General features: G+C 43.0%; 1 long non-coding RNA gene across 1 annotated transcript; it reads left to right on the top strand.

The window, feature by feature from the left end:
* Nucleotides 1-3,404: 3,404 nt before the first annotated feature.
* On the top strand, nt 3,405-8,716 carry LOC140427073 (uncharacterized). Its single transcript, XR_011948381.1, has 2 exons — nt 3,405-3,619; nt 6,896-8,716. It is a non-coding gene; the product is annotated as an uncharacterized lncRNA (long non-coding RNA).
* Nucleotides 8,717-14,762: the final 6,046 nt, after the last annotated feature.

Genomic DNA, 14,762 nt, shown 5'->3' with positions numbered 1-14,762 from the left:
GACTGTGGAAGATCCTTTAAATGTAGATGAACATTCATTGGGCAATCAGAAAAGACTGACTGCATTATATGAGTCACAGAGTATAGACAGTTGTAGAGAAACACCAGGGGGCACTCTTTGTTCGCTACTTATAGTGTGGACATAAGAAACTGAACAAATAAAGCCACACCCATCTCAACTAAAACAACAGACTGGCTTAGTTGGAGACTGGAATGGAATACATGTTGCAGAAACAAGTGAAAGTGCTATTGTCATGTGAGAGTACCTTTTTAAGAAATGGGTGTTTATAAATGGGTGTGTATATAAATATCTGTAGTGAGAGTACCTTTAAGAAATGGGTGTTTATTACTGCAGTGATGTCAGAGTGCGTGGAGCTGGGCTGTCTGTCAGCTTTTTACTTTCGCTTTAGGCTTTTTGCTGCAGGGTGGGTTTGGTTTGGGTTTGGTTTTGGAGAAGATGCAATCACAGCAGGATGTGTATGAATCTCTGCAAGCTTATGAATGTCCATTTGCTGATTTCAACGTGGTAACTGTTCTCAGTAGTGAAGTTAAACCTGAGGTGCTTCTGTTAAAGGTTTTGTTTTTAAGTCTTATGGATGTTAAAAGGCAAACTTAAATGATTACTTCATGTTGTAGTCTTTTGGGGGTTGTGTTTGAATTAATGGTTGCTAAGATGTTCACTATGTTTTAAAAAGGTTAACTTGAGTTCATGAACATTGTTTTGTTTTAAAAAATTACTTTTCCATTTCTGCTGTTCCACACCTGTAGAGTGGGCCGTGTGCCCCCCATACCACAATCTATTAAAAGTTGTGGGTCAGGTGAACTCCATGATACACTTTGGGGTTCTCTAAACCCTAGCCCATAACAAATTGGGGGCTCGTCCGGGATAACAGTCTATCTATTGGATTGGCTTAGTGAACTTAAAGACAGTGAAGATGAGCATATTGTGGTTGCTTTTCAGGTGTGGTATTTTAGTTTAAGTAGGGAGTGTATTGTGGATAATGGCTCTTTCAGAGGCTCTGAAGTTTTTGGGGTGGAGACGGTCACACGCAGTACCTTATGGAGAGAGACTAAAAGCAGACTGTTCGATTTGGCAAAAACATTGCAGTTAACATTGCCTGACAAAATGAGAAAAGATGAGGTAATTACGGCGGTGACTAAGCGTTTAACATTGCCTGAGATACAGTTTGACTCATTGGAAATGGCAAAAATTCAGTTACAAATCAAACAAATGGAACATGAGAGAGAATACGAAAGAGAGAGCGAGGAAAGAGAAAGGGAGATACAGATCAGGGAAAAAGAGAAAGAGTTTGAACTTAATGGCCATGAAACACAACGGTCAGTTAAAATTGGCAGGCATAAAGGGACATGTAGAGTTGGATGATAGTGATGAGGATAGTGAGAAAGAGCGTCATAGTCGAAGGCTTGGTGGGGATCTATTTAAATATGTCCAAGCATTGCAAAGGTTTGATGAGAAGGAGGTAAAAGCCTTTTTCATTTCATTTGAGAAGGTAGCTAAACAAATGAAATGGCCACAGGACATGTTGGTATTATTGATTCAAACAAAGCTGGTAGGTAGGGCTAGTGAAGTGTTTGCATCACTACCAGAGGAAGTATCTCCGATGTATGAGGAGGTGAAAAAATCCATCTTAGGTGCATATGAACTAGTGCCTGAAGCTTACAGACAAAGTTTTAGAAATGTAAGGAAAGGATTTGGTCAAACATACATGGAGTTTGAAAGGCTCAAACAGAGTAATTTTGATAGGTGGATAAGGGCTTTGAAAATAGACCAAACATATGAAGCTCTCCGAGAAATTATACTTTTGGAGGAGTTTAAAAATTCAATTCCTGATGTAGTGAGAACTCATGTGGAAGAGCAGAGAGTTAACACTGCAAGATTAGCAGCAGCAATGGCAGATGATTATGAATTAGTTCAAAAATCAAAGCTTGGTTTCCGACATCAGTTTCAGCCTGTGAGGGATAGAAACTGGGGACATGAGAAATACTCAAGTGGTAAAGGTGATCTGATGGGAGATAATAAGGAGGGTGTACCTCAGATTAAAAAAGAAATCCAGGAGGTTGGAAGAGACTTGAAAAATTTCAAATGTTTTCACTGTAATAAACTAGGCCATGTAAAGTCACAGTGTTGGTGGTTGAAGAAAAGCACTGGGAAGGCTGATGTGGTAAAACAGGATAAGACAGTGGGGTTTGTTAAAGTGGTAAAGGAAAGCCCAAGTGAAGCGAAGGAGGTGCAAAAGATTGTACAGCCTGATCAAGAGGTGATTGATAAGAAGATGCCAGATCTCGTTCAAGAATTTACTTGTGTGGGTAAAGTTTACTCGTGTATCAGGAGGAGCAGGTAAAGAATTCACAATTTTAAGAGATACGGGAGCTAGTCAATCTTTAATGGTAAGAGATGAGGAGTTATGTAGTTTAGGAAGAATATTGCCAGAAAAGGTGGTAATATGTGGAATTCAGAGTGAGAGGAGTAGCGTTCCATTATATAAGGTAAGGTTGGAAAATCCAGTGAAGAGTGGTGAAGTGGTAGTAGGAGTAATAGATAAACTACCTTGTCCAGGAATACAGTCTATCTTGTCCAGGAATACAGTTTATCTTGGGTAATGATATAGCTGGATTGCAGGTGCGAGTGATGCCTACTGTGGTTGATAAGCCAGTGGAAAATCAGACCACTGAAGTGTTGAAGGACGAATATCCTGGGATTTTTCTGGATTGTGTAGTAACAAGGTCGCAAAGTCACTGGTTAAGACGAGGAGAAATCAAAGAGTGAAGTTGAAGTGCAATTATCAGAAATGAGTTTTGATCAGATGGTTGAAAAAGAACAAGAACGGGTGGGGGATGAGGCGGATATTTTTAGTTCAGGAAAATTGGTGGAATTACAACAGAAAGATGTAGAACGAATGTATCAGTGAAGAGGTAGAATTCCGAACGGACTACAGAAGATACAAAATGGATACCACCTGATATAAAATGGACTCTGTCAATGTTCTTGGCCCTATATTATTTTCAGTGTCTTCTGCTCAAGTAGTAAAGCTTTGTGCAAAACAAGTGATCCACAACCAGATGCATCCGGAGAGACAATGGGCCGTTGGCAACCTTTGCCCAATGTCTGTATGCTTAGCTATTTGTAATTGACAAAGGGGCCCCAAATTAAGGAACTAGCAAGGAATGAGAAAGGACATGTTTCAACATGGCTGGACTATTGACCTCATGACTTTATGTAACGGTTATCTATGAAATGAATTGATCGGGAAAGCCAAATTGCCAATTAGAGGCTATAGGAGCTAACTTGTAGCCATTTATGGCATTGAAGATGCATGTTATCAATTGTGACGCGAACAGAATTGATTGGGTATATGTAAATGCGAATGCAAACGAATTCTGCTTCCCTTCTGTATATTAACCCAGTGCGACCTCCGCTCAGGCGAGAAAAGGTGCTGCACAGACCGTGGGGGTCAAAGGCCTTTTCCCCCAGAGCTCTGAAAATTAATAAATTGCCTCTTTACTCCCTCAAAGGTCTATTCGTGAACATTTTCACCAACAATATGGCGTAGTCAGCAGGGTGTCATGGAACTGGGCAGTCGTTCGGGTCAGTGAACTGGGTGAGTAGTCAAACTTTGACCACCCAGAAATTAGAGACACTTGGCAAGACGACTGAGCATCGACGTGGCACTGGAAGAACCAAAATAATATACGTGATTGAGAGAAGTGACAACTGGTTTACCTTTAATGTGATACTGCCACGTTGAGAATTAACAAATGAGGTTGTTTACAGGTGCGAGAGGTGATTGATAGAGGTATGTTAAAGAACGATGTTGTGAGGCCCTGATCAGGTAAGCAGGCATCGGAGAGAAAAAGGGGAGTGTTGTGGAACCCGCTAGCGGTGGCAAGAGTTACACGTCCGGACCTTCTCTGGAATGGAGGAGGACACTGCCGGACCTCTGAGAACCTCGCCGTGAGTACTATAAGAAGTCCGTGTATTCTCGGTAGGAAAGAATAGGGGGACTGTCTAGATATAAACATTCTCCAATCACACAGGGACGGCAGGTAAATTAATAATGGCGGCGAAAGAAGTTAAAAGGGGGTCCCTGGGCTCCCTGATAAACTCTTATATGACAGACCGACAGTCGTTAATTAAAAAGATGCAGAAGAACAACTGGGAAGTATCACATACTTTGGAACTTCAGAGAAATTGGTTGACAAAACAAACTAAAGACAAGATTTTGGTACATCAATTGGCGGGACTAATAGAACAAGTAAATGTGGTAAAACAGAAGAAGACAGAACTAGAGACGAGAGTGAAATGTCAAACAAAAATCATAAAGGAATTAAAGTGTAAATTGTATGAGGGGGGGGGAAGAATGGGGCCGTGTCCGGACATAACCTCCCTGCCCCCATATGATAGTTTAGAACCAACTGCCCCTCTTAGTGAGGAGACTGAGAAGAAGGTCGATGTGGCACCTGTGAGCCGAGGGGGCACCTTGGCAAATCCGAATGTAAACATTTGGATGGAACTCAATGCCGTCTGGGTGGGTCACCAACAGCACTTCAGACACATTCACCAACTAGTAAGGGCAACATGTCCGGCGGACAAGTGGCGACTTGTGTCCAGCGGTCCTGCGGTTGCTGCAGCCCAGGATTTTAGTGGGGGACGCTGGACCCACGCAGTGCCTCTCACAGATGAGATAGATGCCCAACAGCCTGCTTTTGCCCTTTTTTAAGGCGGAAGCCCAACGAGTCTTCGGTGATTCACCCACAAACCGGAGTAAGATCACTACCACTAAACAAAGAAAAGGCGAGGGAGCGTCAGAATATGGGGAGCGGCTGTTTACGGTTCATCAAGAAAGCTCGGGCCAAGACAACGCTGTAAGGACAGACCCGGCGTTCATACAAGCCTTCAAGGACGGCTTGTCAAGTAAACATTAGGCCATCATTAAACTGGGGGTAGTGACCGCCAGGAACTATGATGACTTAGTGGAATGGGTGTGCGGGGTAGATGGGTGCGCTGGTGAAGACACTGACAGAGTTAGGGTCAAACAGGAAAAGGTGGCAGCAGTGGCCAAGTGGGAGTCTGGAGCGAAGCCCAAGACAGGCCCATGCCACAATTGTGGAAAAATGGGCCACTTCGCGAAGGAATGCACGGGCAAGAAGGTTGAGAATCAATGTAACTATTGCAATAAACGGGGCCATCTGGAAGCTGCCTGTTTCAGCAAACATGGCAAGCCGCCCGGAGGCCAAAATACCCTATCCGCTGCAGAATATAAGGAATGGCGCTCACCAAAGCGCTAGAGTTATCAGAAAACAAGGCAGTGAACATTTATACAGCCAGTAGGTACACTTTTGGAGTTGTACATGACTGCTTGGGCAGGAGGTAATCCTATAAAACATCAGTTGAGAATAGAAGCCGTCTCAGAGGTTAGTAACAAACCCCAACAGGTAGCAATGATTAAAATTAAGGCACATCAGAGGGAACTGGACTAGAACAGCTTGGACTGGATAAATCACCAGGGGAATCAAGCCGCAGACCGAGCGGCGCAAAAGGCGTTAGAACAAATGAGGTTGAGGAAGCACCGATCGCCCTTGTGGACCACACTGGTAAAGAGATAAGTATTAAAGAACTCCATGACGACACCCCCGACGGAGAAAGAGGTACGTGGGAAAAGCACAGCGCGGATAAGGGTAGTGATGGGAGTTTGGCAAAAGGATAATCGGGTAATGGCCCCAAAATGTATTAAACATACATTACTGGAGCTCCACCACGGGCTTGGACACTCGGGCAAGGGAGCCTGGGAAGGGAGTGGTGATGGAAAGGAATGGGGCAAGATGTTGCACAATACTGTCATCGGAGCGTCACCTGTGCCCAGCATAATCCAGGGAGAACCATAAAAGTCAGAATGGGACACCAACCCAGACCACGGGGACCATGGGGACACCTGCAGATAGATTTTACAGGTCCCCTGCCACCATCACATGGCAAAACATACTGCCCAGTGACTATCAATCAATTCACCCGATAGGTGGAGGCTTTCCCGACGTGGAATTGTACTGCCTTGACAGTCGCCAGAAGTTGAAGAAGTAATTCCCTGATGGGGAGTGCCTATTCAAATAGACTCAGTACAGGGTACCCATTTTACTAGAAGTGTTATAGAAACGGTGTGCCGATTAATGGGAATAAAGCAGAAATTCCACATTCCCTACCATCCCCAAAGCTCGGGAATGGTGGAGCGGATGAATCAAACTCTTAAAAATACACTAGCAAAGGCAATACCGACGTCAGAAAAAAACCTGGACCGAAGTATTGCCTATTATCTTAATGAAACTGCGGGCCACGGAAACCAACCCACAGGCTTAACTCCTTATGAACTAATGACAGAAAGAGCGATGCAATTACCAGAAGGCATCGCAACAGGCAGGGCCGATATGGGTCCCCTAAAATATAGATTAAAACGGTACGTTCTGGAGATGAGTACACAACTCAAAATTATGCGAAAGAACGTTTGTGACAATCGGGAAAATAAGGAACGGGCAGAAGAGCTCGCGATGGTGGCTTACGTTCCCCCGGCGGGCAGTAAGGTCATGGTAAGAACCCTGCCCAGTAAACCAGGGTTCGCCCCAAAATGGAGTGAGCCTTACGAGATTATAATTAGTGGAGACACCTGTGCCTGCCTGGACATAAGGGGAAAAGGAGTGTGGAAACATTGGACACAACTAAAATTATAAGAGGAGCGGACAACCTCATAGGGCTTCTCCCATTTCCCATTAATACTGGTTAGGCGCAGATGAGAAAATTGGATGTGGTTGCTTAAGTCTAAATCAGATAACCAAGCCACGAAGTAATGGATGATGAACTGATGCTTGCTTTTGTATTTATCTTCCAGATCGTTCAATTTATGATTTTGTAATTTGTATCTATCGGGATCCTTGTATTGTGCTCGTTGCTTGGCTTAGGGATCAGCTAAGGGAGTGAATCAAGATAAGGATGGGAAGCAAGATGATGTGCTTCCCCAGTCTTCTAAGGAATGTAGTTGCGTTAATCTGTATTGTCACGGGTGTAAGGGTGATGGGATTGGAAGACAATCATTTTTTATAAAACTCGTATACGATTGTACAGAAAGCAGTCTGTATGTTACCCGTTGGCCAATTCTGTACAGGCCTTGTTTGTGGCCACCCTGAGTTGGACCCCCCTCCAACTATACACTGCAGACACGTCAGATAGACCCTGCGTGGGACAGATGGGCAGCTATAGTAGGAGCATACAAGGAAGATGTGTGGAACTAATAAACTCCACGCATCCCACTTGCCGGGGAATACAGGGGACTGGAGGGACAAGATGTTCAGAGAAGACGGAGTATCCCCTATGTTTTACAGGGCAGGGATGGGGATGTGTCTATGCCATTGTCCCCAAAAATTCCACATGTGTACAGAAACAGTGTGCTCACCAACATGTCGAGTACATTGGGGCCAGTTCGCCTGTACTTGCGATGAGGAAAGATGCTTTAACGTCTCAGTGCGGAGACAGTTTATTTGCGGCCACTGTAATGGAACCCATGTAATCTCCGCTGCCTGGGCGTACCCATTCGATTCTTACCAATTGATCGGTTTTAATGGGAAATCAAACAACCCCCGCAATTGGTGGTATGCACAATTCGTACGGACCAATAATCGAGCCGTTAAATGTTTCCGAGCCAAGGAGGGATTTATGTCCCTCCTCAGAGGTACATTCGCCACTGCGACACCTACCCTCCTGGTTTTTTTGTGGTGGGTGCAATAGGGCCACTTACCGTCCCATGCCCTCAAGCGGGTCATATCCGTAGGAGAATAGTGACTTGGGCAATTGGCACAGAATTCTGTACTGATTGGAGAGATCCTGTTACTTTAGGCTCATCACTCAGCTACGGGCTCTTTAGTTCCTGATCGTTCTGAGGGTCAACAGGGGTGATCAGTGTTAAAAATATGAATTATCTTATTTGCGGCCTGACCATCCTGGATAATACTCAAAGGGAATAGAGGCCATTAACCGGGAGTTGTCTGAGTTGAGATTGTACACCAAGCAGACCCGTTGTACAGTAGACTATCAACTAGCCCCGCAAGGGGGAGTATGTACCATCGTGGGGGAGAAATGTATGACCCATGTTACAGATGAGTCTTACAATAGCACGGAAGCTATTGACGCAATAAAAAAACAACTCAATGACTTTAAGCAAGGCCCTGGGGGAGGGATGGTTGACTCTATTGGTCTTTTGGAGGGGGATGGGGAACATGGATCATGCATTCACTGATAATAGTTGCCGTTATGTGTTTGCTTTTTTGCTGTCTTATAAGCATAGTAAAGCTAAGATAATGGGACACGTCCTACCAGTTGCGCCCGTGCACAACGAGGACGTCTTATGATGAATTACTTCCGCAAAGAGACCACTCCGACGTGCCCGTCCCCCGTATCAATGACCATGACGTCCCGGACGGGGAAATATCGAGATGGATGTGAAGAGCCCAACTGGAGATGTGGTCAGTTTAGGACATCGGGATATCCAAGGACCAACAGGGGGGACTGAAGAGGTAGAATTCTGAACAAACTACAGAAGATACAAAATGGATGCCACCTGATATAAAATGGACGCCGTCAATGTTCTTGACCCTATGTTATTATCAGTGTCTTCTGCTGAAGTAATAAAGCTTTGTGCAAAACAAGTGATCCACAACCAGATGCATCCAGAGAGACAATGGGCCGTTGGCAAACTTTACCCAATGTCTGTATGCTTAGCTATTTGTAATTGACAAAGGGGCCCCAAATTAAGGAACTAACAAGGAATGAGGAAGGACATGTTTCAACGTGGCTGGACTATTGACCCCATGACTTTATGTAACCGTTGTCCATTAAATGAATTGATCGGGTCAGGCAAACTGCCAATTAGAAGCTATAGGAGCTAACTTGTAGCCATTTATGGCATTGAAGATGCATGTTATCAATTGTGGCGCAAACAGAATTGATTGGGTATATGTAAATGCGAATGCAAACTAATGTCACTTCCCTTCTGTATATTAACTCAGTGCGACCTCAGCTCAGGCGAGTAAAGGTGCTGCACAGACCGTGGGGGTCAAAGGCCTTTTTGACCAGAGTGTTATTACCGTAAAAGTGATGTCTTGATGAGAAAATGGAGACCTTTACATATGCAGGCGGATGAAAAGTGGGCAGAAGTTCAAGTAGTATTGCCGGTAGGGTATAGAAAGGAGGTGTTGCGAGTTGCACATGAGGTACCAGTGGGAGGTCATTTGGGAATAAGGAAAACTCAAGCTAAAATACAAAAACATTTTTATTGGCCTGGACTACATAAAGATGTAGTTAAATGTTGTCAATCTTGTCACACATGTCAAGTGATAGGGAAACCTCAGGCAGTGATAACACCAGTACCCTTAATACCCATTCCAGTATTTGAGAATCCTTTTAGAAGGGTCCTAATTGATTGCGTAGGACCGCTTCCTAAAACAAAAAGTGGGAATCAACATCTTTTGACTATAATGAATGTGTCTACTAGATTTCCAGAGGCCGTTCCAGTATGTAATATTACAGCTAAAAAGATTGTGGAGGAGTTACTTAAATGCTTTACTAGATATGGACTGCCCACAGAAATACAATCGGATCCAGGATCAAATTTTACCTCCAGGTTATTCAAAGAAGTTATGAATAGCTTAGGAATAAAACAATTTAAATCAACTGCGTACCACCTAGAATCACAGGGAGCATTAGAAAGGTGGCGTCAGACATTAAAGACAATGGATTGGATTGGATTTGTTTATTGTCACGTGTACCGAGGTACAGTGAAACGTATTTTTCTGTGAGCAGCTCAACAGATCATTAAGTACATGAGAAGAAAAGGGAATAAAAGAAAATACATAATAGGACAGCAAAACATATACAATATATAAGAGAGAGACGTTAGTAATAATGTTAGTTTTAGAATTAATTTTTAAAAGATTAGAACGAGTATAGGTTAAGTAAAAAGTGGATCTGTTTGGGAGAGCTCGCAGAGAGTCGCCTCGCTCCGGCACCATCTTGCATCAGTGTTGAGGGCTTATTGTCATGATTATCCAGAGGATTGGGATAAAGGAATTCCATTTGTACTGTTTGCAATTCGGGATGCACCTAATGAGTCAACCAAATTCAGTCCTTTTGAACTAATTTTTGGTCATGAGGTAAGAGGACCACTTAAATTGATTAAGGAAAAATTGGTGAGTGCGAAATCGGAAATTACATTATTGGATTACGTGTCAAAGTTTAGGGAACGATTAAATAGAGCAGGTGAATTGGCTAGACAACATTTAAAAGGTGCACAAAATATGATGAAACGGGTAGCGGACAAGAAATCCAAAGTTTGTAGTTTTGCCAGTGGGGATAAACTTTTAGTGTTGTTACCAGTGGTAGGTGAACTTTTTAAAAGCAAGGTTTTGTGGACCTTATCAGATTGAGAGGAAATTAAGTGAGGTGAATTATGTGTAAAAGCACCAGATAGAAGGAAAACTCACCGAGTGTGTCATGTGAATATGCTTAAAAGGTACTTTGAAAGGGAGGGAGCGAAAAAGGAGGAGGTTTTAATGAATCTAACTCAAAGTGACGAACCAAATCCAGATGACTGTGAATTTGACAAACCTCAAATTAAATTGGAAAATGAGGATGTTCTTAAAAATGGGATAAATTGTTGAGTTACCTTCCAGAGGAAAAACAAACTGACTTGAAAGAGTTATTGATATCAGGTGGGCAAGTTGTAGAGATAAATTGGGAAGTACTAAAATGGCTATACATGATGTAGATATGGGAAATGCTGCTCCAATCAAACAACATCAATGTGGACTTAATCCTTTAAAATTGGCACAGGTTAACAAAGAGATTGAGAATATGCTTAAAAATGGCATAATTGAAGTGGGTTGCAGCCAATGGAGCTCACCCATAGTGATGGTACCTAAACCAGATGGTACCCAAAGGTTATGTGTGGACTATAGAAAGGTTAATGCAGTTACAAGAACAGACTCTTATCCTATCCCACGTTTGGAGGATTGCATTGAGAAAGTGGGACAATCCGCTTTTATTTCTAAACTGGATTTACTTAAAGGTTATTGGCAGGTACCATTATCCGAAAGGGCGAAGGAGATTTCAGCTTTTGTGACTCCAGATGGTATATACCAATCCAAAGTTATTCCATTTGGCATGAAAAACGCCCCAGCCACATTTCAACGGTTAACTAACAAAGTTGTTTCAGGATTACCCAATTGTGTGGTATACATCGACGATCTGGTAATTTTCAGCCAGACATGGAAAGAACATTTGAAACATCTGATGGAGTTATTCGATCGACTTCAGGAGGCAGGTTTGGTGATAAACTTATCCAAAAGTGAATTTGGAAAAGCCCAAGTCACTTTCCTTGGCCATACAATCAGACAGGGTACAATGGTCCTACGGGATGTGAAGACAACAGTAATTGAGGAGTTTCTGATACCCTCAAGACGAAAGGAAATAATGCGATTTCTTGGCATAAGTGGATTTGATTGAACATTTGTGCAAAGGTTTTGTTGCGTGATTGCTCCACTGATGAACTTACTGAAGAAACATCGAAAATTTCAGCCAACAGCGGACTTTCAACAGGCATTTGACTGCCTGAAAGCTGTGATAACCAATGCTCCTGTGTTAGAGAATTACAAGGGCCTCTGTGATTAGACTGAACTAAAGTATATGACTTTAAAGAGAAATGCCGAGGCGTAGAGAAATGGACGGATCGTGCAGTGACCTTCTTGTTCAAAGAGACTGTCAATCGAGAAAGATTCCAGTTGGAGGAAGAAGAACTAAAGAAAAAAAAAGGACTATATTATTATATCTGTTTGCGTGTGTTGGTTTTTTGAAACGAAAATGTATATTTACTGTGTGCACTTCTTAAAGGACAATGAAAAGGTGAAAAATGAAACCACCTTGAAGTTGATGGTTTATTTTATTTTCTTGGGGGGAGGTGTCATGTGAGAGTACCTTTAAGAAATGGGTGTTTATAAATGGGTCTGTATATAAATATCTGTAGTGAGAGTACCTTTAAGAAATGGGTGTTTATTACTGCAGTGATGTCAGAGAGTGGGTGAAGCTGGGCTGTCTGTCAGCTTTTTACTTTCGCTTTAGGCTTTTTGCTGCAGGGTGGGTTTAGTTTCATTTTCGTTTTGGAGAAGCTGCAATCACAGCAGGATGTGTATGAATCTCTGCAAGCTTATGAATGTCCATTTGCTGATTTCAACGTGGTAACTGTTCTCAGTAATGAAGTTAAACCTGAGGTGCTTCTGTTAAAGGTTTTGTTTTTAAGTCTTATGGATGTTAAAAAGAATGCTTAAAGGATTACTTCGTGTTGTAGTCTTTGGGGGTTGTATTTGAATTAATGGTTGCTAAGATGTTCACTGTATGTTTTAAAAAGATTAACTTGAGGTCATAGAATAAACATTGTTTTGTTTTAAAAAAATGCTTTTCCATTTCTGCTGATCCACACCTGTAGAGTGGGCCGTATGCTCCCCATACCACAATCTATTAAAAGTTGTGGGTCAGGTGAACTCCATGATATATTTTGGGGTTCTCTAAACCCTGGCCCATAACACTATGCACCCCAGAATGCAAAGTAGAGGTTGAGAGATTGATGTCCATGTTAGTGACGGAATCTGTGCTTGCTACCCTGGCCATTTCCAGACAAATTCAAGTGGCCAGTGACAGGGGTAGGGGCAGTGCTACCACAAGATGACTATGCGGGAGAGGCCAGTGGGGCCTTTATCGAAAAAGACTGAATCAGTGCCAGAGAAAGTATTCCACCATTGAAATGGAAGTCTTGCTACTGCCCTGCAGCACACTGAAGTATACATCCAACGTGACAGCAAACAAAGTTTGGTTTAGACAGACCACATCCACTTGCTTTTATAATAAAATCTGAATGCACGGTTATTCTGGGAGTTTATTATTACAACAGTTCAATGTTAAAATTGTACATCTTCCCGGAAAGGATAACGTGATTGCCGATGCTTTGTCACATGTTAATGTAGAGAATGGAAAGGGAACTTTGATTTATTGTTTGGGGCGGAGGGGAGGTGAAGGTATGTTTTATTCTTTTATTTCCCCTTTTATTTTTGCTGTTATATTTTTAATCCATGGATATTTAATGGACCTGGGAGTTTAAGGCAAAGCAGCCTGTGCCTTTAATTCAAACAGGAGAGTTGATTTAAATTTGTGGTTGCAGATGGACCAGCAGTGATGACTGAGATTGACCAACATCAGTGATAGGGTGACACGGTAGCACATGGTTAGCAGCTTCACAGCTCCAGGGTCCCAGGGTCCTAGGTTCGATTCCCAGCTAGGGTCGTGTCTGTTTGGACTCTGCACGTTCTCAAAAAGGCTGATACGGGTCGATGGCTAGGAGTCTTTATCGGGTAGCGATCGCTGGAGTCAAACTTACGGTTCTTTGCTGAAGGTTCTTGCGAAGGCTGCGAGCAGGTGAAGAAGGGAGAGAGAGAGAGATCTGAACTTGGCCCCTCACTTTATAGGGCCCAGGGGCTTCCCGCCTCTCGGGGCGGCCCTTGACCCTGAGTCCCAAGTGATTGGACTTGTTCCCAATCACTGGGTTCGATATGTCCAATAACGGGGTGATTCCTCGATCGGAGGGTGGTCGTTCACCTGTCTTTGTTTCGGCCACTGCAGGCGCCGACAGGTCTGGTCCGGCATTCAATTGCTAATATGTTGCAATTGTTCCCGGGGATAGCCGATTAAACTGCAGATGTCTGGGTTGATGTGCTGCTAATTCGACTTCCCCAGAGCCGAATACGCTATTCTGTCTGCAGCTGTCCGTTTGTGTCCTGTTGGCTGCTTTTCCCATCAGCCTTTTCGGTTAGCCATTTTAAATCGGGTTTTGGCCAAATTAATAGGGAATCAGCCATTTTAGGTGGCTACAGAGGTATCAGATAGGGCTGACGAGGGTATTGCTATCGATGTGGTATACATAGACATTCAGAAAGGATTCACACAAACTGTGAAAAACATCATGTTCATGGAACATTAGGCACAGTAGCAACATGGATACAAAATTGGCAGAAGAATAGGAAGCGTAGAGTAATGGTCAATAAATCATTTTCAGGCTGGAGGAAGATTTTATAATGGTGTTCCCCAGGTGTCAGTATTGGGACCCTTGCTTTTCCTGATGTAAATTAATCTAGATCTTGGTGTGCAGGGAACAATTTCAAAATTTGAGGATAATACAAAACTTGGAAGTATTTTAAGGGACATGGACTAGTTGGTGGTGTGGACAGTCAGGTGGCAGGTGAAGTTCAATGCGGGGAAATGCGACTTGATGCATTTTGTAGGAAGAGTATGGGAGAGACAATATAAAATAAGGGGTAAAAGTCTTAAGGGGTGTTGGAGCAGAGGTACCTGGGTGAATGTGTGAATAGATCATTGAAGGTGGCGAGTCCGGTGGAGAGAGCAGTTAATAAAGTATATAGTATTCTGGGCTTTATTAAGGGCCACGTACAAGAGCAAGGAGGTTATGCCGAATTTACACAAGACACTAGTTTAGATCTCAGCTGGAGTATTGTGTACAGCTCTGGTGCCAAACTATTTATTTGGGAAGGTTGTGAATGCATTGGAGAGGGTGCAGCCGAGGTTTACAAGAATGGATTCCCAGGGATGGGATAGATTGGAGAGGTTGGGACTAGAGAAGGCTGAGAGGAGATTTGATAGAGATG

This window comes from Scyliorhinus torazame, chromosome 7 (genome assembly GCF_047496885.1).
Source record: "Scyliorhinus torazame isolate Kashiwa2021f chromosome 7, sScyTor2.1, whole genome shotgun sequence".
Classification (NCBI taxonomy): domain Eukaryota; kingdom Metazoa; phylum Chordata; class Chondrichthyes; order Carcharhiniformes; family Scyliorhinidae; genus Scyliorhinus; species Scyliorhinus torazame.
Note: the sequence above shows the minus strand (reverse complement) of the source record. Positions and strands in the feature narration are given on the sequence as shown.